This window comes from Eubalaena glacialis, chromosome 12, assembly GCF_028564815.1.
Source record: "Eubalaena glacialis isolate mEubGla1 chromosome 12, mEubGla1.1.hap2.+ XY, whole genome shotgun sequence".
Taxonomy (NCBI): domain Eukaryota; kingdom Metazoa; phylum Chordata; class Mammalia; order Artiodactyla; family Balaenidae; genus Eubalaena; species Eubalaena glacialis.
Window position 1 is genome coordinate 18,528,145 of NC_083727.1, and position 26,473 is coordinate 18,554,617.

A 26,473-nucleotide genomic window follows, 5' to 3' on the forward strand; every position below is an offset into this window, starting at 1 on the left:
ACTTGATTAGGAAGGATGTAGAAACTAAGGAAAACGTAAAGAAGTGTGGAAGCGCATAAAGACTAACTCTTATTCGTGGGGAGGGGGTGGAGAGGAAAGACACTCTCCTAGGCTGCTAACTCCCTACCCCTGACGGTTCTGAGCTTCTGGGGGGTTTTCTGAAGCCAAATCAGAAGTGCCCGCCCTCTACTTTGTGATTGGCCGCCTACTGCCCTGCGCAGGGAAATTCTCGTCACATTATTGGTTGATGTGACAGGCTTTCAAGAACCGTCAGCAAACCAACCACAACTGGGCCTCAGGGATTTCGGCAAACGTAGTTCTCTGTGGAGCTTCCGCATCGAAGGACGGTGGCTGACGCTTGGAACCTAGAAAATTGTTTTGTGTTTTAATATTTACTGAATTACTCAGTTAATTCACTAGGTGTAACGAGCGATAAACCAGATTTGAAGATTTTTCTCAGGCTATTTCCAAGTGGCTCTGAGATTTTTGTTTACCAGTTTAGTCCTCTGAAACACATTTTATTGAGTGAGAGACATTGTGCTGCGTACTGAAGACGCAAAATGCAACTCTTACTTTCAACAAGCTCCCTAGTCAAAAGGGGGCAAACCTCATGTGAATCAGTAATTGTGAAACGATGTGATGAGCTCATTGATGGCATCACGCAAGATGAATGAAGAGGGTAAATTAATTGGCCGGAAAAGGCCCGGTGATGGTGAATTCACCATAGTTCAGTCCAGGTGAGGAGGGGTCGACCAGGTGAAGAGGCGGGAGAAGAGGCAGCTGGGAGGTGATCAGAATTACCTGGGGAGCTTTTTAAAAATACAAATGCCTCCATAGGGGTAAATTGCAAAACAGAGAGGTCACTTCCCCACAGAAGTTTATGGTCCACCTTTTCATCTAGTTTGAAAATCTGTTGGATGATTTGTCATCATTGGATTATGAAACCCTTTGGAGAAGGGACAATTTCTTGCTGAAAGGCCTTGTGGTAGAGTGGAAAAATCCTAGGCTTTGTTGTCTGCCAGACATGGATTTCAATTCAGACTGTGGTAATGTGGGCAACCTCGGGCAAATTCCTTACTGTTCCTAAGGGTCAGATTCCTCATGTGAAAAATAAGATTACTGCTACCTGCTTCCTAGGGTTTTGGAGGATAAACTAGGGGAAAAATGTAAAGTTTGCATTACATTAGTTACACATAGTAGAATGGAAAAACTACTCAGGGTCCTTGGGGTGAAAGGAACTTCAGATCACCAATTTAAGCCAGTCCCGCCTTTTTGACTTGTGGGATTTTGTTTTGATTTTCCTACCTCATCCCTCTCATCAGATTATGAACTCATCGTGGTATTCCCAAAACTTTGGTTCATAGAGGAAACGTAGAATTTAAGATGAATATGGAGCGTATCTGCTACTGTAGGTTAGCTTTGTGAACTTGCCGTCTATCTTCTCCTAGCTCAGAGACATATCCAGAATTCTGTTAGGTAAAAAAAAACAACAATGCTCCCAAATATCTACCTTTATGATGGCAAAGATAAAATAATGGATCCTCAAACTCATGATATTTCTTGTAAGTCAGTTTCAATTGATCAATTGATTTTTAAATTAGGATTTTAATTTAGAATTAAAATTAATGAGGAATTTAAAGTCTAAAATAAAATGACTAAAAATTCAATAATTTGTATTATTCCTTTTAAAATTTAGCACATAGCATACCCATAGTATTTACCCATAGTAATCTCTCAACAAAATTTTATTTATTTATTTTTATTTTGTTTTCATGAGTGAATCAGTGTGCTGATTCCAAACAATTTAATAGATTTCTGCCTTTGGGTAAGTGACATTCTCCCAAATGGAATTCTTTCTTACCTGCTTTCTTACCTGATATTGTAGCCTTCTTTCACTGTCATTTTTACCTGATACTCACAATTCTCCCTACAGTGAAGAGGCTACTGCAGTCATCCAGCAAGGAAATGGTGGCTTAGAGTTGAATGGTATGTGGTGAGAAAGGGTCAGACTCTGGATTCTATTTTAATGGTAGAGCCAAGAGGATTTGCTGACAGGACGGTGGGTATTAGAGAAAGAGAAGAGGCAAGGATGATGCCCCCATTTTTGGCCTGAGCATTTTAAAGAATGGACCAGGAGGTGATGGCATAATAATATATACCACTGACAAGTTATAAATAGCTGTATTACATTTAGCTGAGTCAGGACAGCTCTAAACAATAGTCAGTTAATACAATGAAAATTAAAATGCAAAAAAAATTTGACACACAAAAAGGCAGCTCACTAAATTATTTGGTATGAAAGGCCAAAGACTAAGAATTCATAACATTCCCATAACAATCTGCCAGTCTTCATTATTTTGTTTAAAGGCTACCAGGCTAACAAAGGCTCTGTTATTGGTCTCACGGGGGCAGCTGGATGCTGACTGAGGGAATAAAGTAGCAACTAAAAATAAATATTTTAAAAAGAAATTATGTTATTGGCAAAAACTTTCTGGAAGGTAGACCAACTGTACCTCACCTGCTAGCATTCATTTATATCAACTTAATTTTCATTTATTGAGTCCCAAAGGATGTATGCATGACAATAATTGATTCACTACAGCATTTAACAGAATATTGAATTTAAATTATCCGTAAATTGCAGTAGAGATGTTAATTAGTTAGTTTGCCTAGTTCATGACCCGTTTTCTGAATGGGTCCCCTAGGCCCTGCTGAAATGCTGGAACTGGGCAACTGTGTTTTGATCTGGTGACCATATGTCTTGGTCTAAACTGATTGGATCAAAGGCAAACACCTGAAATAAGCCAACTCAGGAGATCATCTTCTTCTGGGAATCTGGCATTGAGTCATAAAGATGCTAATTAGTTTCAACTAGAAAGTCGTGCAGAGCTGGGATTAAAGCTGAGAGTGCGCAGATGTCTATGGAACCCAGGACAACGGAGCAGACACACAAACTACACACAGAGAAGGGAGTCTAGTGAGGTAGAGAGAAAAGTCTCCATTCCTGACTTGCCAGTTCCCAGTCTTTATTCCTTGTGAAATCTGGCAACACTTTCTTTCCTTCTTTGTGTAAATGAGTTTGAATAGGTTTCTTGTTCTTGAAATCAAATATTCTGCCAGAAATTTAGCCACGACCTGCCCAAAATGTAAAGGAATGTAGAGATATTGTAGCTTTCTTTCACTGTCATTTTTACCTGATACTCACAATTCTCCCTACAGTGAAGAGGCTACTGCAGTCATCCAGCAAGGAAATGGTGGCTTAGAGTGGAATGGTATGTGGTGAGAAAGGGTCAGACTCTGGATTATATTTTAATGGTAGAGCCAAGAGGATTTGCTGACAGGACGGTGGGTATCAGAGAAAGAGAAGAGGCAAGGATGATGCCCCCATTTTTGGCCTGAGCATTTAGAAGAGTGGCGTTACAATGTAATTCCCACATGTATGACTCCTGGATAATCTCCAGTTATCATTCGTACCTGAGTGAACTCGACAAATATCATCAGCTAAATAAACAAGCCTTGTCTGGGAACAAACAGGATCCACTACGTTGTGATCTTCTTTGTCAAGCTTTAGCCTTTTAGAAAAATTGATTAGGCAGATATTAATGAGCCTTCATTATTCCATAGATTACCTGTATCACTATTTAATATTATTTGTAAGAGTATCATTACACTAAATACAAAAATGCCTAGACAAAAGTCAGTAAATTAAAGGGGAGAGAAAATTCCAGAAGTGCAAAACAAAACAAATTGAACCAAGTGAGCATTTAAGCATAAAATATGAGGCATTCAGTAATATAAGTGAAAAATACTGTCAGATTCTTAAAACTTAGAAACTGGGCAATCAGGATTCCCTCAGTAAATTCTCAAATATTTCAAATTCTCTTTCTACAGTGGGAACAATATTCGTACAACGGGGACCATATTTGAGGTGAGGAATAATGCTCCCAGAGTTTTTAATTTCAGTATCTTATTTTAGGATTTAAATCTTGTTGTAAATAACTTCTTATATTTGATTTGTGGACTGAAGAGCTAATGACAAAGTTTGCACTTTATGCAATTAATGAAGTACAAATTTAATTATACTGTGTATAATATTGAATATACACAGTATAATATACATTTAATATACTGTGGAAACTGAATAAGCTTTGAAAAGCAGTTAAAGTTAATATTTTGTTCCACCCCCAACCCCAGTGCTCCCTTCTTCTCCACCCCACCTGTCCCCTGTCTCCAAATATGTCCCGCCCAACATACACACACAAAAGAGAATAAATTGTATATGATAATACTTCTGAAAAGTATTCCTTAGGGCAGGTCAAGCACACCAAGTGTGATTCCGAGGGAATTGCCAGGCCACACTTTAAAAAAAAAAATTAAACACTGCTCAGCACACAGGTCAATAATCAAGTGCAAGCATGCTAACAGAAAACTGAACACTCTTTCCCTCAGAGAGAATCACTTGACATGGCAGCCCAGTGAGATGGTGTCAGTTGTGGTTGGCTGATAGGACAGGGCCTTCCGTCTCTGGCGCTGAGGCTAGACACAGCTGTGTCACATGTCTAAGCCATCTGGCTGTAGAACTCTTAGATGCCAACTCTCCTTTCTCTCTGGTTAATCCTAAAGACCTGAGAAATCAAAAGGAATCAAAGCAGAAACCTTAACATAAGGAGAGTGGGAGCAAGCCTCTCTCCAAGGACCCATCAAGAGCCAAGAGAATAATACCAACAATGAAAATATGCAAGGGATACTTACTAAGTGTGGGAGGATGTATACAGAAGGTGGGTAAGCATAGTCTCAGTACAAGAGATGGAGTTCCTCAAAATAGGACCAGGTATCTAGCTTTAAACTCAGAATGGACTCCTTGACTGTGTTTTTAATAAACACCACACACTTAGTCCAACAACTATGTGTCTACAAATCTGTAGTTGTAGTATCTGCTTCCCTCAACTCTGGGTCAAACAAGTTCAGCTTTTAGGTAACCTCTGGCCTCCTGGTCATCTGCTCTTTTTATATTACCCTGTTATTCTATTTTCACACACCTGTAGTCACAATTCTACCTCCAGTGGCCACTGTCCTGTTCCTGGTTCTATGACCAATGACACAAACTGAGTTCCTTCAGGCATGCAATTTTTAATGAAAAATCTCTGTTAAATAACCTACTAACATGTTAGTAAACCAAACTGCTACTAAAGTCAGTACACAAGATATTAACTGTACCCCAAATAAAACTGAGCCTTTTAATTCTCAGCACAATAACTTTCTCTCTCTCTCTCTCTCTCTCTCTCTCTCTCACACACACACACACACACACATATACACACACACACCCCTAGCTCCCAAAGCCTTGGGGAACAATTTAGATCTTTCTTGAATGATTTCTTAAGATAACCTTTGAAGGATGATGAAATACTTAGGACGACTGCCCCAGAATTCTCTTCACCTATTTATAACCGCCCCCCCCAACTCTTCCCCACCTCATGGCAGTTTTTCCAATACCCCAGATCCCTCTCTCCTTAGAAAGCCCAGCCTTTGCTGGATAACTTACTCACCATCTCTGAATTCCCCCTCCTCAAACCTCTTGACATTTTCTTCTCTATATACTTTCTTGTGTAGCAGCCTCTATTCTCTTCTCTCTGACACTCAGCTAATATTCTCAGTTAATCAGGAAAAAAAAAAAAAGAGAGAGTGAATAGCCCAGAAGCACAAACAAAGAATACTCTTCACGGGGAAGGGACATGAAATGTGACTAGGTACACTTGAGTGGTTTAGTTCTATTTGTTCCTGGCCCATAAATACATCCAGAGAGATAATAATCATGATGTTGGGGACACAAAATGTCTAAAGTCTATAAAGTAAGAGTGAAACAGAAGTGTGCTATACTAGTACAGCTTCAAAAACAGAGGATCAGGAACCTGAATCCTGGTGCTTATGTGTATCTGCCAGCAGGGTGATGATTAGTATTCCATTCCGCAAACATTTGCTCTGTGCCCACTGGGTGACAGCTACTTTGCTGGGTGTTGTGGGAAATACAAACACGACACAACTTGCTTGTGGCACTCAGTAAGATGGCAATACAGTGATAAAGAAGCAAAATGCCTAAAAGGAGCGACAAGCATCAATGCCAAATGCCTCTTTTGATTCTCCTGAGGATTATTACCTTATATCATTTCAAAGTCTCCATACTAATAACGCTCTCCCTTTGGGTATGTACTCATTGTCATGGTACCTTGCTCCAGAGGATGGGCTACCATGGAAGCAGCACCTGGGGTTGGGAAACATGAAGGTGGAGGAGGAAAGACACTGGAATCACTCAATTCTCTATTATTCATCCAAAACCTCCAACTACTCCTACTACGTTTCATCCAGACCACCATGACCTAAATATTTCCACCAAGACTTAATCTTGTTCAGCAGGCCTCAAACACAACTTCCCTTCCTTGGTTTCCTCATAACTATAACTAGGGTGTAACCCCAAGGTGTGGCCCCCTTACTGGGGTAAGTGGAAGTTCTCACTTATGCACACAGGTTAGTTCCTATTCACCCTTCAAAATGGAGAGATGAGCCTCTTTTGATTTTTGTAGGCATAAAATAAGTGATGACTACTTTCAACCCAGGCCTGTAGGAAGACAGGGAAGGAGGATAAGAGGCTTTTCTTTGCTCCACATTTTTGTTAGCAAAAACTGGAGGCCAGTGGAAACAAGATCAAGTTTGAGACTATCAGTCAACCAAGAAACGTTTACTTTGTGAGGATGAAAGCAACATTATAAGGATTTTAGTAACATCTTGGGTCACATCTATTGCTAGTAATCTTCTCTGTCTCTGTGCTGTTTCAAATGATTCATATTCAGTTTTCAGTCATGAGGTTTGTTTCCTCTGACTTAATCAAGGATTTGTCCAGCGTCCTGTAACAGCATCTAACCTTAGTAACCTGTAGTTTGCCTACAATGCAGTGCATGACATCGATGCATAAATTCCTCTGCAGTGTCCACTTCTTAATCTGCACTTAAATGAGAAATGTTCTGCTTATTCATGATGAGAGAGTTTGTTAAGTTCAGGAAATTGAGAAGGAAGTTCCATGATAGCATTATCACGGTTCACCAGCCTAGTGGTTTCCTTAAAGAAACGTCTCACTACAGTTGAAACTTAGAGCAGAGGTACCCATCTGGTGATAATGTCGTGTTAATGGGTAACCTACTTGGGAAGCTCTACTGCTTCTTTAACTATTCAGATACGCAGAGCCGATGCTCACTCTTGTATTTCTATTCCTTATGTCCTGGCAGAGCAGAGAGGGCTCTACCACTGAGGCAGGCATACCTGGATTCTGTCACTAACTAGGTAGTGTCAGACTAGTCACTTAAGTGTTCATTTCCTCATGTGTAAAATACAACCCAAGTAGAGGGTTGTAAGATGAGAGACAAAAAGTATAAAGTTCCTAGCTCAAAACCTGTCACATACATTGAAATTAAATGGTAACTATTCAAGTCATTCTCTGTGACATCTGTAGCTAACTCTCTAGGTGATCTTATTCTGTTCTTGTGACTTCAATGTTATCTAAATGTTGATGACTCCCAAATCTGTATGCCTGTTTCAAACCTTTCCCCTGAACTCCGGATGTGATTCATATATGCCTCTTTGACATCTCCACTTGGATATCCAAAAGGCATCTACAATTTTCCTGTCCAAGCTGAATTCTTCACTTCCAACCACAAGCTCTATCTTACACCCCCAACAATCTTCCTTTCGTCTGTTCATGGTCACTATCCTCCCAGATGTGCAGGCCCACAAAAGTAAACTGGGACCATCCACTTCCCAAGCCTCCCCCGCCACACACACACACACACACACACACACACACACACACCCATCTCTATTTCAGGTTTACCAGGAAATCGCATCGGCACTATCTTTACAAGATATTCGTATATTAAGAATTTGACAACTTCCACCTTCATGTTTTAGTCCAGGCCTGAATAATTTTTCGTCTGGATTATTACAGTATATACCAAACTAAGCCCCTCTCATCTATTTTAAAAAGAGTGATCAATTTAAAATATAAGTCTGATTATGTCTGTTCTGTACTCAGCCTCCTCCAGTGGTTTCCCATCTCACTCTGAGTAAAGGTCAAAGTTCTATACAGTGGCCTGTAAAGGCCCTGCAGGGTCCTGTCCCCACTCTCTTCGTCCTTATCTCCTCTCGTGCTCCACTGGTTCACTCACCTTAGCCACACTTGCTGTATTGCTATTCCTTGAACACAACAGGCGCACTTGTGCCTTAGGGCTTTGCGTTTGTTGTTCCTTCTGCATAAACCAGGAGTCAGCAAATGTTTTCTTTAACGGGCCAGAGAGTAAATATTTTCAGTTCTATGGGTCACATACAGCTCAGTCACAATGACTCAACACTGCCAATATAGCACAAAAGCCGCCATAGACAATTAACGTCGGAGCGTGGCTGTGTTTCAATAAAACTTTATTTACATAGACAGGTGGTGGGCTGAATTTAGCCAACCTCTGACCTCTGGCCAATATTTCTCTTTCCCCAGATATTTGTGTGATCCGTTTCCACATTTTACCCCCTCCCTCCCTCCCAAACACACACACACACACACACACACACACCCCACCCTGGTACTTCCCACCTGCACTCCAGACCCCTCACCCTGTTTTATTTTTCCACCTTTTTGTAAGGGACTTATAGTTCCTTGTGAATTAATTCTAATATTTTCTCTTATTAATTCTAAAGTGATCATGTTTTAGAGTAGCACAAAACTCTATCTAGCTGTAAACCCTCATCTTCTCCCACAGAAAGCCTTGGCGTCTCCAGATAAAATGGAATGAGTGTTTCTTACACCTGAGTGGAGAATTGGGGTGCTATTCACCTGAAAAGTAGCTTTAGGGGTCATAGAATTTAGAATGAGGGAGTGGGGCTAACCCAAAAATGGAAGCCAAAACAATCCTGGCAGAGCAAAGCCCATTACCTGACACACTATCCATTTATTTGTAAGGGACTTTATTTTCATCTCTGCTGTGCCCCTGGGGCATAGAACAGTTGACTGAGATAGAATGAACCAATGGGCTCTGGGCCAGAAGGCAGGAGTTCCTTCTGGTTTCTAGTATAAGCCAAATAACCCTTTAGCACGTCACTTAACCCCTCAGGTTATAAATGTCCCTTTGTGAAATGGGGAAAAGATAAGACATGCTATAGAGATCAAATCAAATAGTAAATACCAACAAGCCAAAACCAAAAAAAAAAAAAAAGGTAATAGGAATGTAAGTTTTGTTTGTTAGTACATTACATACTAATCTCTTTTAGGAAAAATATAAGTATGCTTCAAATCAAAGAACTTTGACTTATTCAGAGTTCTAAATGACCAAAGTAGTGTCCTCTTTAGGTCATTTTCTCTGTTTCAAACTTTGTATATAGAGGAAAAAAATTGAAATCTTCAAGAGTTGTTTGAAGATTCAATCTAACTAATTTCCTTTTTTCCCAAACATTCCTTCATTACCTAAACATCTACTACAGAGATCAGGCAGAGGTGATTATTTGGGCCTCCATTTTGTAATTTAAGAACTAAAAGTTTTCAAATTTTAATCAATTAAATCTAGAGTTATATCACTGACCCATTTGTTTCTCAGTAATTTGATTTACAAGCTGTGATTTATATTTGTAGGATTTTTTAAATAGAAAGATCATATGCCAGAATATTATTGTCTAATGTTTATGACTTCTTGTTCCTTGTGAATTAATTCTCATACTTGCTCTTATTAATTCTAAAGTGATCAAGTTTCAGAGAAGCACAAAACTCTACCCAGCTGCAAACCCTCATGTTCTCCCATAGAAAGCCTTGGCCTCTCCAGATCCAGTGGAATGAGCATTTCTTATACCTGGGTGGAGAATTGGGTGCTATTCGCCAGGAAAGTAGCTTCAGGGGTCAGAAAACTTTGAATGAGAGATTGAGGCTAACCGAAAAATGGAAGCCAAAACAATTCTGGCAGAGTAAAGTCCATTTTGCCTGATGCCTCTGAGCACGAATTGTTATGTCCAATTAGCACTCGTAGGATCTGAGATTTTCTTGGCTGCCGTACAACTCAGACTGCTGCTTTGGTGGCAGCCAAATAATTATCCAGGAGGATATTTGGGAAAGGGACAGAGATCCCCAAAAGAGCTTATTTAAAACATGATTATTATAGCAGCAGGCACAAAGTTCACAGTGTACAAGAAAGTGACACTTTCTTCATCTTCAAATGCTAAAATTATTTCCTGACTTGAAGCCCACCCTCCATTTTTTTGAACGTGATGTAGAAAATTAGTCTTGTCACATCAGGTAAACTAAGGGCTTTTTCAACCATAAGCTTGTAAACTCAGTTATTCCAAGGTGTTTGCTTTTTTGTCCCCCTCTCTCAATGCTGCCCTGGTGGAGAAAGAGAAGTGTCAACTTCTCAGCCTTGGTTTGACTTGCCAGGTCTTCAGCACCGGAAATAAATCACAGTCCTTCAAAGGGCAAAGAGATGGTCCTAGGAGGCCAACTCTACTCCCTGCAGATGACAGCCTGCTGAGATGTAGCCATGGACTCAACAGATTTCTAGGGGGGCGTGCCCATGCCACATCCATCTAATACGACCTCCCTTTGTCCAGTTGTGAGACTCAAACCAGGGGACCTTTCTTCAGCCTTCTCATACCTACTGTCCTGCTATCTTTGTACTTTACTGGCTTCACCAACCAGATGGGGGTGGGTGCTTTCTTTTCTGGGGAGCTTGCAGTTTCCCTGGACCTCACCTAGAACAGAATGTTACTGAACTCAGGTTCAGCTGCTCGCCGTTCGGAAGCCAATACTCGAGAAGCAAGTGTTGGTTGGAAAAGGAAAAGATTGCTTTATTCAGGAGGCCAGCAACCTGGGGAGAAGGCAGACTCATGTCCCAGGACCAACTCTGAAGATTCTGCTCAGCCATGAAAGTTTTTAAAGGGAAAAGGGAAATAATCTTAGTAAATCATTAAGGTAGGGGGTCAGATTCTCACCATCTCCCATTGTGTGCAAGCTTGTTGACTTCTTGTGATCTTTCTTTAGATTCTATCTTGTTCACACAGTCTGCTCTCCAGATTACTGACGGGGAAGCTGGGGAAAAGATCTGTTAATCACTTATTCTTCATTTCTACTTCTTTAATCTAAGAAAACGATCAACAGGTTATGCGAGGCATTGTGTGGGCAAAATATTTGAAAGGTGTGCTTGGGCCAGAGGTTAGTTAAGCATGGGGGCATCTCATGTAAAAGTTAGGTGGCGCAGACTTCCCTGGTGGCGCAGTGGTTAAGAACCTGCCTGCCAATGCAGGGGACATGGGTTTGATCCCTGGTCCAGGAAGATCTCACATGCCGTGGAGCACCTAAGCCCGTGCGCCACAACTACTGAGCCTGCGCTCTAGAGCCTGTGAGCAACAACTACTGAAGCCCGAGCGCCTAGAGCCCATGCTCTGCAACAAGAGAAACCACCGCACTGAGAAGCCACAACGAAGAGTAGCCCCCGCTCGCCACAACTAGAGAAAGGCTGCGTGCAGCAACGAAGACCCAAAGCAGTTAAAATATTAATTAATTAATTTTTTAAAAAATTAGTTAAGATATAGCTTTACTAAAGTGACAAGGCAAAGGGCCTCCTGCAAAGAGCTGCTTCCTGCAAAGAGCTGTTTATAAATCCCCACTGTCAGACATGATTCCATTTCTATGGGATTAGGGGTGAAGGTCCATCTTCTGTAACTTCTTCATGCTGACATAGGACACCATATTCTTAGAGTGGAAGATGTCGACGTGGGTCTGCAGCATCTCTTTGCTGACAGTTTTAGTTGCCTGCTTACATATATGGGCGGAACAAGCCACAGTTATTTTGATGCCCACAAAGATACAGATTATTATGAACAATAGTGTTAATCCCATTCTCTTGAAGCCAGTCCTTGGAATTGTCCTAGCCATAGATTCAGTACTGCTCAAGAGGGAGCAGCTTATGTCATAGCTATGTCTGGTCATCATGCAGTTAGCTTTTTCCCTCTGGTGGCAGTTATAGTATCTGTAAAACAACTCAGGAACGTGCATCAGACAGGAATTTACGATTCTGTGACTGTATTGTCCTAATCATTAACTGCTTGAGCCTGCTCTTTTGTGGCTCAGGGGAAGCCTGGGAGACCTCAGCTTTTCTACAAACAAGAGGTAGGGGACACGGAGGGACCTTTGTACTTGGAGGGGCCCTGCAGGGTTCTGCTCAGATTCAAGAAGGCACAGGTTCTCCACTTGTGGATCATCAAACTTAAAGGGAGTGAAGGGAGAAAGAAGATACTTGAAAAGATGGTTATGTTTGTGTGGTGCCCTTCCCCAACTCTGCACTCCATCTGAGGATGTGGGAGGAGTAGGGTTCCCCAAGCTTCCACCTAACTCTCCAACCCTTCCTTCCTACCCTTCTCGTGTCTGTATGGGGAGGGCAGAAAGGACAGACAGAATTCCTTTTTCTTCCCCTCATCACTTTTGTCTGCCTCTTAAATCTTTCTTTTTAAAATTTAAGTTTAAAAATTAAGATGTCTTGTTTGATTGCCAGCAAATTTTTCACAATCTCCCAATGGACCAAACAGGAACCCACCTCTCTGAGCCTAAAAGCAGGAGGGTGGTTAGAGGGGCAGGCAATGAGTGAGAGAAAAATCATGTTGATTAATACCTCATTTTTCTTATCCTACCGTATTTCATTATATTCAACATCCTTGTATTATTATTATTATTACTATTATTATTATTTTGGCATACGTTTTTATAAACTCTAGAAAGAAGTCATCAATTTTATTTTAAAATATTATCATAAAAGTCCCAAGAGTTAGTTATCCACGTTCACCTTGGTTTTCTCCTACATACTCTGAAAAGTGTCACACAGTTTTTTTTTTCCTCCCTTTAGGGGAAAACATGTTGACATCCAGATTATCTAAAGTCATGGATTCAAGGTAAGGCAAGGGCTGCTGTCAGCAACATAGGATCACATAACATCCCACACTCCTTTTTGTTAAGAGACCAAGACCCTCTGACATACATTATCAATGTTAGATGACATTGCACAGTGCAGTAGCTTTTATATGAGACCCCAGCTCCTCCACATAACACGTCTGAACCTATGCTTCCCTGAAGAATTTAAGCCATCCACCTCTCTAGGTCTTTACTATCCCCCTTGACCTTTACCTAAGGAAAGGAATAGTAGGTATAAATTTCAGAATTTACGACAAATGAGCATTATTTTTTTTCCTCCACGTTTCAATTTCTGTCTCCCATTCCATTTTTAAAAACTATCACTTTATGTGTTGTTTTAAAACATTTCATCAAGTTTTTATATTCATTTATAACCTGTGGAGAGGATTAGAATTTAGGGGTATATTACACCTCATCAGTGAAAATTTCAAGATTCGAAATCAAATCTTGAAGCAGCATCTATAGCAAATATTCTGTTAATTCACCTTGACTTTGTCTTTCCTCCCAGGTTTAATTAACCATTCTCCAGGAGTCAGTTATCTTTTTCCCAGGTTTTCATTGTATTTCACTTCAATTCACTTGTCCAAGTTTTTAGTGGATTTTCTACCCAAGTACTGGAATAAATGCCATTCCTCCTAATATTTTACTGTCTCTGCCTTTGTGATTTTCCTTTGTTGGCACCGACTTTTTATTTACTTTTTGTGATTAATGAATTTTCTAAATCAGTAATTTGGAAAATGTTGCATAGACTCTTGATTGCTCACAATCCAAACAACTAGAAAACTCAAAAGACTGTAACAATCCTAAGGTTCAGCATCACAGCTGGTGGTCAGAGTGATGTCGCTGTGATGGTGCCTGATGCTGGTGTCCCCGTAATCACTAATCCATAACTAATTATGTCTTGAAATGTTTTATGTATGGAGGTACTTATTCAAAATGTTAGAAAAAAACCAAAAACCAAATGAAAACGACAACAATAATAAATATACATGTATATATTATACTCACTCTAGTTATACACTCTTGAATTGTACCTTCCTTTAGTGAATCTACACTGAATGTCAGCACAGCAACTCAAAATTCTGTTAGGCTGGTTTCCCGCCTCATTGGCTCAGTTCCTCTGTCCTGTTTTACTCCAGATCTTGGCTCAGGCTTTTGTTCTGCCCCAATGGATACACTACATGATTTTCTGCCATTACCTCTGGCTCTGGGGTAATGGCACTCCCTTGGGCACAAAGTATGATATTTTTCCACTGATTCCAGCCACCATCACTCTAACTCTGAGGCACAGACTGGCCGCCTCTGCTTCCCCTGCTCACTGTTGTGTAACACCAAACCTCCGGACACTGTTCCAGCTGAGTTCATCAGGACAGGGTGATGAGGAAGAGGGTTAGACCTACGATATATGCAGTAACCTTCCGTTAACCTAAACTTCTCCAAGATATATATACTGTGATCAGAAAATAGACTGTCTCTTACCACAATATAGACTTGTTCAGTTGGTCATTTGTACTATCTACTGTTCCGTTGTGTCTGATTCCAAGATCAGGCTTATCCCTTGCCCGGAGTTGTCCACAAAGGATAGATTCCCTGATGGGCAATGGACTGGGTTGGCTGAACAATTCTATTAACTTGGGGCTTGTTAACCTGAGTATAGGGGTTGTTGAAGTGTGGGCTCAGGAATTTAGTCCTGCTCCAGGCTCAGAAACACTTTCCCTTTCTGTCATCTAACTGCCTTTCTACTTAAGAATTTCAAAAGCTTAGCATAGTTGAATTCTAAGCTGATGCCAAGATACTTTGTTATGCCAACAAGAAAAAACATCAAGAAAAGGAAGAATAATGTTCAGTGACTGAACCTGAAACTAATGCAGATGATATCCTTCATTTGTATAGCATTTTACACTTTTAAAAGGATATTATCTATTTGATATTCACAACAATACTTACCTATCATTGCCCCTATTTTAGAAGTGAGGAAATAAAGCTCAGAGAAGAATTACTTGTAAAATGTCACACAGCCATAAATGTAATAAATGACAGAGTAAAGGTGAAAACTTAGTTTTTTGGACCCTCTGTCTATGAACCCTTTTTTCTACCCACACTGCCTTTGTGAATAGCTCAAGTTATAGAATGACAAATAACCCCCCAAAACAAAAAACACAACAACAGAACCAGGATTATGCTTTGGCTTTATTTTAAAGATGAGTCCCTATCCTCTACCAGATTTTCTCCTTTCCTTTCAATATCCTTTTTCTTGTTAATTCTTCTTCTAGGCCAAATCTGACTCAGCTCTAAAATTTCCACATCCGTCATCTGCCAAATTTTCTTCTCCTCATTAAAAATCTTCTTTAAAGTCCAATTACTATGATTTTCCTATAGTACGTCCTTAAATTTCTTTTTGAGTATCTTAATTCAGGAGTTGAAATTTTTATACTGTGTCCTGTTCCCTGTTAATACTCAGAAAACATTAACTAATCTTTATGAGAATGTTTCAGGGCCTAAAACTGTAGATAGTGCTAACTTTTCCCATCATATAAGGTACTTCCTCACAGGGATTTTGGGGTTTAGATTACTCAGCACATGGAACACATTTAGAACAATGCCTTACACATAGTACATGCTCAGTAGAAATTGTTTTGTTATTGCTATTTTTGTTATCATTATTTGGCATACAGTGGAGTGAGAAGTGAATCCCTCTCAGATCAGATTGATGAAGATTTAAAAATGTATTCAATTCGAAATGACAATTGCGTGTTGTCTTTTTTTTTTTTAAATAAATTTACTTATTTTATTTATTTATTTTTTGGTGCATTGGGTCTTCGTTGCTACACGCGGGCTTTCTCTAGTTGCAGTGAGTGGGGGCTACTCTTCGTTGCGGTGCACGGGCTTCTCATTGCAGTGGCTTCTCTTGTTGTGGAGCACGGGCTCTAGGCGCGCGGGGTTCAGTAGTTGCAGCACGCGGGCTCAGTAGTTGTGGTGCACAGGCTTAGTTGCTCCGCGGCATGTGGGATCTTCCCGGACCAGGGCTCGAACCCGTGTCCCCTGCATTGGCAGGCGGATTCTTAACCACTGCGCCACCAGGGAAGCCCCGTGTGTTGTCTTTCTGACTTGTAAATTTAAAAAGATAAATCACTGCCTTTATTTGGGTGTTTTTTTAAAATAAATATTATCATTAATGTTTATAAGGAATAAAAGGATTCTAGCCTGGTAAATTTCTGTTTACAAGCTATAGTTTGCAAAAGCTGTTCTACCCCTACAGTTACCAGTGGTGAAGGTTGTTTGGTTGCAATTATAAACATGCTTATCATACCAATATTTTGTGGCAGAAATATTGTAGTACTGAACATGTTCTGAATTCTTTTCAGTTTCTTTTTATTTTTTAATCACTAAGGATATTTGGATGACAATGATTTCCTTGTTGTTCAAGCGTTCCTCTTGTCATGCAGCTTATTTCTCTCACCTAAAATAGAAATGTATTTTTAATTGCTAAAATATGCACTTTTAAGCACATTGTCATTATACTTGAAAACTGGAAACCTGTAGCAATAGAAGTAACGACACTCAAATTAACCCTGGAAAGAATGCATAAGAAAACTATGATGTAATTCGAAGTTTACTTCTATCTAATAAGCCACAATATGGGGTGAATTTTATATGTACTCATAACTTACATAGTTCAATTTAGCAATTACTATTATTAAGTAATAAGTGCGGGCATTATATCAGTAATATTAATCAAAACGACTCCCCGTTGAAAGTTGCAACCATGATTCCCTACTTCCTACCTCAGAGATCCAACAGATTAGCTCTCCCCAAGAAGACTGACACAGTTCTCCTTTTATCAGATTATCCCACCCCTTCCTACAAACCATTCTAGGCTGTTTCTTTTATGTGGAAAGTTTTCCTATTCCCAGAAGTCCAAACTCATCATTCTACACACAGCTAAAGTTTTGTGTCCTCAATGTCCTAGTAGTTTGAAAGGGAGGTGGCTGTTTCTCTATATTTTATTGTGCCTCCAAGTACAGATCTCTGAGCTCACCATTCCTCAAACTACACACTTTGATATTCATGTATTTGTTCATGTTCAATCACTTTAAAGCTGAGTTTCTGTGTGCCATTTTTATATTTGAAGTTTTGTTCTCTAGAATCTCTTGGATGATGGACAGTGTTTAAATGATTTTTACGGAATGCCTACCAGAGGGCTTCATTCAGTGATATTATTAATAATAAATGTGTTTTTTGGTGCTAATATAGCAAGATAGCTAGTGGTTTATTTGTTTTTTCTTAACTGGATGTTTTTAAATACTCACTGTGTGTATACTCAGCTTCGTTTGTGTCATTTGCATGTATGAAGACACTAGGATTCTACCTTCTCAGTAGCTCTTGGTCTCTTTCCTCCTCTCCTCCCCATTGCACCACTCACCCCAGTTTGGATCCTCATTATTTTCCCTTAGATTATTGCAGTATTGAGTTCACTGGCTTCCTGTCTTTAGTATGGAACACCTCCTTGCTGCCCAAAGATTATTTTTCTAGAATGAAAATCTAATCTTGTCATGTCCTTGTTCAAATCTCCTCATGTCTCTTCACTCCCTGCCTTCAGTATAAAATTTTCAGTTTCTGTGTCCTCACCCTCTGGTCCCTGCCTAATTCTCCAGTATATCTTTTGTCACTACTCACCTTGCATTTTACTTTACAGAAGCATGGAACACTATCTTCTCTTCCCCAGTTCTGCTTTTGCTCATGCTTGGAACGTGCAGTCCATCTTTTCATCCTATTAGTCTCGAGTTCTACATCACCTGGCCTATGAAGCCTCCATCACTGCCCCCAAGAAACTGGATGCCTAGTCATGTATGCCCCCATGGCCCACCCTTCTTTTTGTCCTGTAACTTTTTATAGGACCGCCAAGCAATTCCAAGTTATAACAGTCATTTCCTAGTCAGCTATGTGGATGACCCCCTGGAGTACATGCAGTACACGGCATGTATGTCAGCAGAGGTGGCCCTGACTGCATGTCTGCCTCTCCGCTAGACTATCCACTCTCTTAAAGGGCAAGAATTTGCCTTTAATTGTTTTTCTCTCTAGTAGCTGGTTCTATCATCTATGAATCCACATACATGCTCACACATATGCACACTCACCTAAAAAATAATTCTACTTCTTAGGGAATGTAGGCACAAAATATAGAGGCACATATTAAATTTTAATTCAATTAAGTCCAACTGGATTAAATCAATCTAAATTAAATCAATCCAATTAAATCTCCTTCAGTGATTTCATAGCTTACAGTTGGAATGATTAGAGAACTGTGTTAGATTTTATAAGAAAATTCCATTTTTATTTCTTTTTCATTTTAGTTTTTACTTAAGAAACTTTATTTTTTAGACTAGCTTTAGGTTCACAGTACAATTAAGTGGAAAGTGCAGAGAGTTCCTGTATATTCTCTGTCTCCACACATACACAACTTCTTCCATTATCAACATGAGAGTGGTACATTTGTCACAATTGATGAACTTATATTGACACATCATTATGCCCCGGAGTCCATAATTTACATTAAAGGTTAACTCTTGATGTTGTACATTCTATGGGTTTTGACAAATGCAAAATGCCACGTATCCATCATTATAGTATTGTACAGAATAGTTTCAGTGCTCTATTTTCATTTCTTTTTAATTTCTGAATTCAAAGACATTACTTTTGATTTTTTTCTCTGAATGTTTTTATAAACACTAGATACACTACACTTTTCTTGACTTTTTTTGCTATCCCTTACTTAGAAGATGGCACCAGTGTCGTCATTGGAAACCTGTGTGAGGGTATTTGTGAGACTGACAATTCTCCCATACTGTTTACTAGCTCTTTTGGTCAGTGACTCACCAGATCTCTTCCTTACAGAGCCTACAACTGGTTGGGACTCTCTCGTTTCACTTCCTGGCCTATTTGATGAATGTAGACCCAGTCTCCCAGCTTTCTTAGGTTTACTTGTCTATTATTTTTCTTCTTATCTTTTCAAAAGCTACATTGAATCTTTTCAGTGCTGTTTATTGGCTTTTTTAAATAATAAAAATAATGGAGACTACTATTCGAAAGCTTTGAAAATAAAGATAAGGTACACAAATGTAAACCTAAGTAACCTGCAATACTCAGTGATAAACGTTTCTTTCCTTCTAGCCTTTTTCCTATGTATGTGTATATACACACATATATATACTAAATCTATTCTATAGGTATATATACATGAATCATACTGTCTAAATAATTTTGTATTCTTCTCTTTTTTAATGATCATTTTATGGCATTTGTTTTCTTACGATCATTAGCGTTCTCTGAAAATGTTATCTACCGCGATTCATTTGACCAATTTCTATTATTGGACATTTAGATTGTTTCATATGTATTTTTGCCAGTATGAATAACATTTTTGGACACTCCTCGGTGAGAGGATAGCTACACTGACTCTATATAGAATTTCTTCTACTTACCACACCTGAGCAAAGTCTCTCTTAGAATATGTGTGTTAGAGTCTTTATGTCAGTCACATAACAGTAGAGATGAGAAAGGAGAAAAGGCACTATCTTTGGTGGCGCTATGGGGTTCGAGTCCCAGCTCAAGTTCTTACAGGCTGTGTGAACTTCGGAAAATTACTCAACATCTCTTTGCTTTAGTTTATTTGTAAAATTGGGATAATAGTATTTTATTTATAGGGTTCTTGTTAGGAATATAAATATACTAAATATATAAATGGTATCTTTTAAAATTCATCTAGTGACTAGTGAAGTTGAATTATAACTCTGAGGCTAGAGCACTCTGCTGAGAATTCTCTTTTTAGCATTCAATGTTCGCTCTGGCAGATATATCCTAAGGATGAAAATGCCCAGATGTGACACCTATGCCATATTTTTAGATTATTTGAGATCACACTTAGTATCCTAAAACATAGTCTTTTAGATCTAGTCTTATATTTTTCTTAGTTTTTGAAATTCCATTGTTGAAAGCTGACTACCTGATGATTGCTGGACGACGATATGATTTCCCGGGTACAGGTTATGTTTTAATAAGGCATATTGAAAAACAGGGGTAATGTAAACCAAAGACTTTATACACTTTTCCATTTTTTTCTTTGTACATAGCAGATTGAACCTCCTAGATTACATTGGAAGTATTTACCAGATTCGGGAAACGACCTATTGCTAATTATTTGGGTCAGATTTAGAAGTTTATCCTTTTAGCTTCTAATTTTGAGATAATTCCTTACTTACAAAAAAAGTTACAAAAACTATTACAAAGAACTGTATTATACCCTCTACTCAGATTCAACAATTCTGAACATTTTGCCCCATTTACTTTAGCATTTGTTCTTTCCCTCTCTCTCTATCTTCTTTTAATGCACAAATACTTTAACACGTGTTTCCTAAGCACTGTCTCTTACATAACCAAAGTACCTCTATCAAAGTCAGGAAATGTAACATTCGTACAATGTTATATCTAATTCATAGTTTTTGTTCAAATTTCACAACTTGTCTGAATAATATTTAGCTTTTTTTCTTGTCCAGGATACAATCCAGGATCACATGTTGTGTTAATTGTCATGTTTCTTTCATTTCCTTTAATCCAAAACAGTTCCTCAGCCTTTCTTTTTCTTTCATGATCTTAATGTTTTTGAAAAGTAAAGCCAATAACTTTGCAGAATATCCTTCAGTTTGGGTTTCTTTGATGTTTCCTTACAATTAGCTTCAGGTTTTGTATTTTTGAGTGTAACAGCATAGAAGTGATGTTGTGTCCTTCTCAGGGTATCATATCAGGAAGCATATCATATCGTTTTGTCTTGTTATGAGTGACATTAGCCTTGATAACTTTAGTAAATTTGTGTTTGTTAGGTTAACTTACTATAAAGTTACTATTTTTTCTCTTTGTAATTAATAAGTAACTTGTGGTGATTATGCTGAAACTGTGTAAATATCTTCTTGTTCATCAAACTTTCATCCACTCTCTTTAGTATTCATTAAGCTGGATCCCCTTTCTTTTTTGACATGTCCCTATCTTAGCACTTTCTTACTTTCTGGTACAACAGAAACGTCCAGACTCATTTTATGGTTTCCCTGCCCCACCCTGGGCTCATTTCTCTCAGGATCCCTGGTTCCTTTTAGTGGAAAATGGTATTTAGAGACAAAGATCTGGGTGTTAGATGTGATCATTGCTCTTGTGGTGTCTTTACTTCTAGGCCCATCCATTTGACAGATCTAAGAAATGTACACACACACACTGATACATGTGTTTATACCTCTTTCTGTAAAATTATATAGTATATATATTATGGGTATGAATGTATGTATATATATAAATGAGTTCATACTCACATCCCCAATTCCAATTCAATATTACAAGGGTCACAAAATATTTAAAAAGTAGAATAGATGGGACCTGATATTAATTGAATGTAAGCAAAAGGGAGAGGAAGAATTCAAGGTGACTATACATTGTAAATTCTAGCATGGCACTCCCAACTGTTCAGTGTAAAATGTTTTGTGAACCAACATTTTTTGCTGTGTGTGCCAAACCTACTAATAAAGCCTTAAATTGCTTTACATTTTTAGCAGCTGTATCACAGTGTTCCTGCATATTTATCTTGTGATCAAATAAAACTTGAGGTCTTTATGTTAACTGTTGTCAAGCAAGGTCTGATACCTCTTTTCTTATGAACTTAGTTTTTTGAAACTGTATTGTATGTATTCCTGTGAAACTTTATCTTATTAGTATTTGACCATCATTCATCCCCTTCAAACCCTTTTAAACCTCGTTTAGCTAATATATTAATTGTCCTACAAATTATCTGTTATACAAAGTTTTTATAAAATGCTTTCTATGGCTTTAGCTGATCTTCTCTGCAGATAAAGCAGAAGGTCGAGACTACAGTATACTTTTGGCGGTGAGGGTGATAAACCTGGCATTGTAACTGGAAATGGGGTCATTTCTTACCATAGTATTTTATGTTATGAAATAGATAATCAAGAGTTAGGTTATCAAATGCTAAAAAAGCAGAGGGGCAAGGTAAGCAATGTGACTCAAGATTTACAAAAAGACAAGGAAATCTCCCTGATGGCTCTCACATAGACTGAAAAAGACTATTAATATGTCCATCCCATTCTTGGCCTTCTTTTCCTCTCAATTTAAACATTCTTCCTAGGCAATCTAATTCACTTCCAAGGCTCTAAACTCTCCAGCTACTCTTCTTTAGCTGTTGCTTCTTCCATAATTTTAGAGTTTTGACTGCTTTGTGTCAACTAAGCTAGGGATCACATTTCCTAGCCCTATTGCAATAGGTGTGGACATATAGTGGTTCTAGCATGGGGAATATGATTAAAAGTTACATATGCAACTTCCTCCTCACTTGCTTAAGAGGACTTCTCTAGCCTCAAACTTCCACTTGTTTCTCCAAGCACAGAGACTAGAGAAACATGTTGAACGTGGAACAGCTACTATCAGCCTGGGCCCCTGAATAACTGCATGAAGGAGAGCCACCCACCAGCCTGAAATACCTGCTCTAGAATTTTATGTGAGTGAGAAATACCTTACAATTGTTTGAGCAATTACCTATCTTTTTGGTGCCTCTCCTGAGCCCCCTACTTGTATATTCAGCTGCTCACTAGATATTTCTACTTTTATATCTCAGAGATGTCTCAAGTCTAACATATTTCTCTTCAAATTTACTTCTCATTTCTGGCATTATTATCATCCCAGATGACCTCTCCATTGCACGTGGAGTTACTCCCGGCTACTTCCTTTCCCTTTCACCCATATCGAATCTGAACATCTTCTTGGTTCTGATGCCTTTATCGCTTGCCTCTCCAGCCCTTCTTCTCCATGCTCTTGTCTGTTGCTTTAGACGAAGTCCCAGTCATCTCAGGCTGGGATTGATGCAACAACCCAATAACTGTTTTTTCTGTCTCTAATCTTGCTCCCCTCAGATTCATTCTTGGCTATGGTTTTATTACTGACTAGCTCAGTGATCTCATCTGAAAAGTACGGATACTCACAGTATCTACCTTTTGGAGTTTTTATGAGAGCTAATGTTGGCTAGATGCCAAGCATTTAACATGGTTCCTGAGATATAGCAGGACTCAAAACAAGTTAGCTATTGTTAACATTATTGTTAGAATTTCCATATCATAATTCTTCTTAAAATTCCTTAAAGGGTTATTATTCCTTTAATAAGTAATCCTATAATTCCTTAAAGGAGTATTATTGTTTCTAGGATAAAACCGCAGCCCTTAGTGAGCCTGGCTAACATTCTGTAATCTGGTCCCTATTGAACTCTCCAGATTTATCTCTTGTTATTCTCCCCTTCTAACCTTCTGCTTTATTCATATTGCAATACCTACAGTTCCCTTAACATGTCAAACTCTTTGATACCTCTTATTTTTGTACATGTTGATTCCGTTGCTTTAAACACACTACTTCACTGTCTTTCCTGAACTCTTATTAGCCATTCATCCTTCAAATCTCACCTCATATATCACCTCCTCTAGGAACTTTCCGTGATGTTTTCTGGTCTAGTTTAAGCACGTGTTCCATGTTCATCCATAACACCGTGTGTTTCCTTTATTGTGGCAATTAGGATAATGTTCTACAAGTGTTTATTAACGGTGAACATGTTTTGGATGTTTGCCTGGCCCATCCTCTATCCTGACTTGGTGGGCTTCAGTGGTATTATTTATATATGAGTCTTCACCCTATTTATCATATTTGATTGAAACATACCCAAAGACAGGGCTGAGTATATTTGTTATATCTACTGAAAATTTGAGTTAAGAGGTAAAACTATGGCTGGTTAATATGGCTGCTAGACTTGTAAAATATGAAAATTTAGGACCTTAGAAAGGAAAAAGGAAATAGATACAAAACTACAGACAGAACATAGAAAAACAGGGATAAGCAGAGAAAGTAGGTCTTCAGAGAGGAGAATAAATTTTTTGAGAATTCAAATCCAATGTTCCAGAAAATATTTTTTATGATTGTTTATGATATGCTTGGAATTTATTACATCTTTGCTTTGTATCTCCACATCTTTTTGCTTTCAGCTCAATTTGGTATTCCATATATAGTTATTTATTTCTGGAAAAATTATCAAATTCATAAAAGTTGTGAGCTATAAAGATTGAATAATCAGAAAGTTAAGTGTTATTTGAGAGACATTCTATTAGAAAAACATTGAATGAGTCATCAGAAGGCCAAGGTTCTAGACAAAACTCTGCCATTATTTAACTATATAATCTTGGGTAGGTCAGTTGACTGGAGTTCCCCTCCTTTCACTTATCTCATCTCTAAAGTAAAGACCATAATTTCTTTCCTGCTTACCTTGGAGTTGTAATAATCAATTGTCCGCTTTGAAAATGTTAAGGGTTAATAGACAACAAGGCCTTATTAATATTCTGCAATAGAAGAATACTGGCTAGGATTGACTGGAATGACTTCTCAGTCCAAAGATATTACACTACTAGTCACTAGTTTCATTTACATAACAAAGGATGCTTCCCATTCCCAGAAAGGTACAAATATCTACATTTGGAACCTAGGAGAGACATATTACACTATTTATGTACAATATGGTAGCATGTATTTATGTATATTCACCTAGGTAATATTTTTAGTAAAAGAAAAGGAATTGCAACCAAATGTAAAGGGATAAGAAACAAAAATATTTACAAAAAAGGAAAAGAAAAAAAGATGTTTCCAATTATGTGCTACAGTTATTAAGGGCACAGACTTTTAGTTTTCTCAACTGCAAAATGAGATTTAATAATTCTACAAGCTAATGGGATTGTAAAGAATTTAGCACAACTGACCCGGAATGAACTTTGGAGAGATTACTGATTAGAAGTGTGAGGCTGAGGGCTTCCCTGGTGGTGCAGTGGTTAAGAATCTGCCTGCCAATGCAGGGGACACAGGTTTGAGCCCTGGTCCGGGAAGATCCCACATGCCGCGGAGCAACTAAGCCCATGCGCCACAACTACTGAGCCTGTGCTCTAGAGCCCGCGAGCCACAACTACTGAGCCCGTGTGCCACAACTACTGAAGCCCGCGCGCCTAGAGCCCATGCTCTGCAACAAGAGAAGCCATGGTAATGAGGAGCCCGTGCATGGCAACGAAGAGTAGCCCCCGCTCACCGCAACTAGAGAAAGCCCACGTGTAGCAACAAAGACCCAACGCAGCCAAAAAAATAATAAATAAATAAATAAATAATTTAAAGACGAAAAAAAAAAAGAAAGAAAAAAAAGAAGTGTGAGGCTGACCAGGTGCAGAAATGTGGTCCCAGGTGTAGAGTTTCACAGCAAGTCATAGCTTTGCATTCATATAACACTCCAGGTATGGAAGGATCTGGATCCTTGCATTTGTCTCCTGGGAAGTGGTTGATTATTGGTCTTAATTCTTCTAAATATCAGCCAATCAGATGGAATTTCTCTGCCCCTCATTTCTTAATAAAATTTTAGATGTAAGCATACTAATATTTTGCTGAGTCATTGTAGAACCAATCTAGTACAAATTTGGGAAACATTTATCCAGCCCTACTTAGTTTATTTAAGATCTTTTCACAAATATTTGCAGAAAGCAATCATTGAAACTCAACCTATGTCCTAATATAATTGTGAATAAAATGTGTGACAATATTACAGATGGCTCCAGCTTTATATGACAATGTAAAACAAATGCATGGAAAATGTAATGAAAACGGTGCATACTGCATCCTACTTTATAGATGTTCATTATCTTCAATGGATTGGTGACAGTAGTTCAGAAGGATAATTTTAACTTTCTTCATCTTTCTAGACTATTGTTAAATTAATTTTGACTATTGTTCTAAATACATTCATTTCCTATAAGATGTAAAATCATGGGTAGAAGAGTGCTGGGTATCTAGTTGTCTAAAAGGAATAGCTGTCATCGAGAAAACAGCTCCAGTTTAATGTGGCAATAATAAAAATGAATTATGCATACTGGAAATGTAATAAGCAGAGATATTTTACCACAATAAGAATACAAAAATGATGTAATATTATATTCATTTTCAGAAAACAAGGAGAAATAACTCCTTTGTCATGAAATACTAAGCATGCATCCTTGGGGATTTACCAATAAATTAAAACAAAAATTTTTTTGGTCTTAAAATAGAATCTCAAAAAAAGCCTCAATTCACCCACATGGTACATAGAGTGCCAGGTTTACTCTGAATGATGCTGATAGGAAATAGTGGCTGCAGGACAAGGAAGAGAGCCACATTTAAGTTCAAATTCTAAAAGTTTGTCTGTGGATCTTCTATATTTGAAATGCCATTTCCTGATTTAATGCATTTTAAAAGTTGTCATGTTTCTAAATTTGATATACAATTTAAACTCTAACCTATATTAATGTTTCATTTTAAGTATGGTAGTTCTTTTACATTAAGGAATAAATCAAGAAAATAGTGTGCCACAAAAGCATCATCTTCAGATGA

The 26,473-nt window shown here is 38.4% G+C and overlaps 1 long non-coding RNA gene across 2 annotated transcripts in view; it reads left to right on the forward strand.

The window, feature by feature from the left end:
- The window catches only part of LOC133101927 (uncharacterized), a 337,779-nt gene that overhangs the window by 1,874 nt on the left and 309,432 nt on the right, over positions 1-26,473 (forward strand). The window contains exon 1 of one of the 2 annotated variants that reach the window (XR_009702792.1): positions 22,454-22,538. The exons of the other annotated variant lie outside the window; for it this stretch is intronic. This is a non-coding gene — a long non-coding RNA (uncharacterized LOC133101927). Of the gene's footprint in view, positions 1-22,453; positions 22,539-26,473 lie in introns of those variants that run through there. 2 annotated transcript variants of the gene reach the window in all.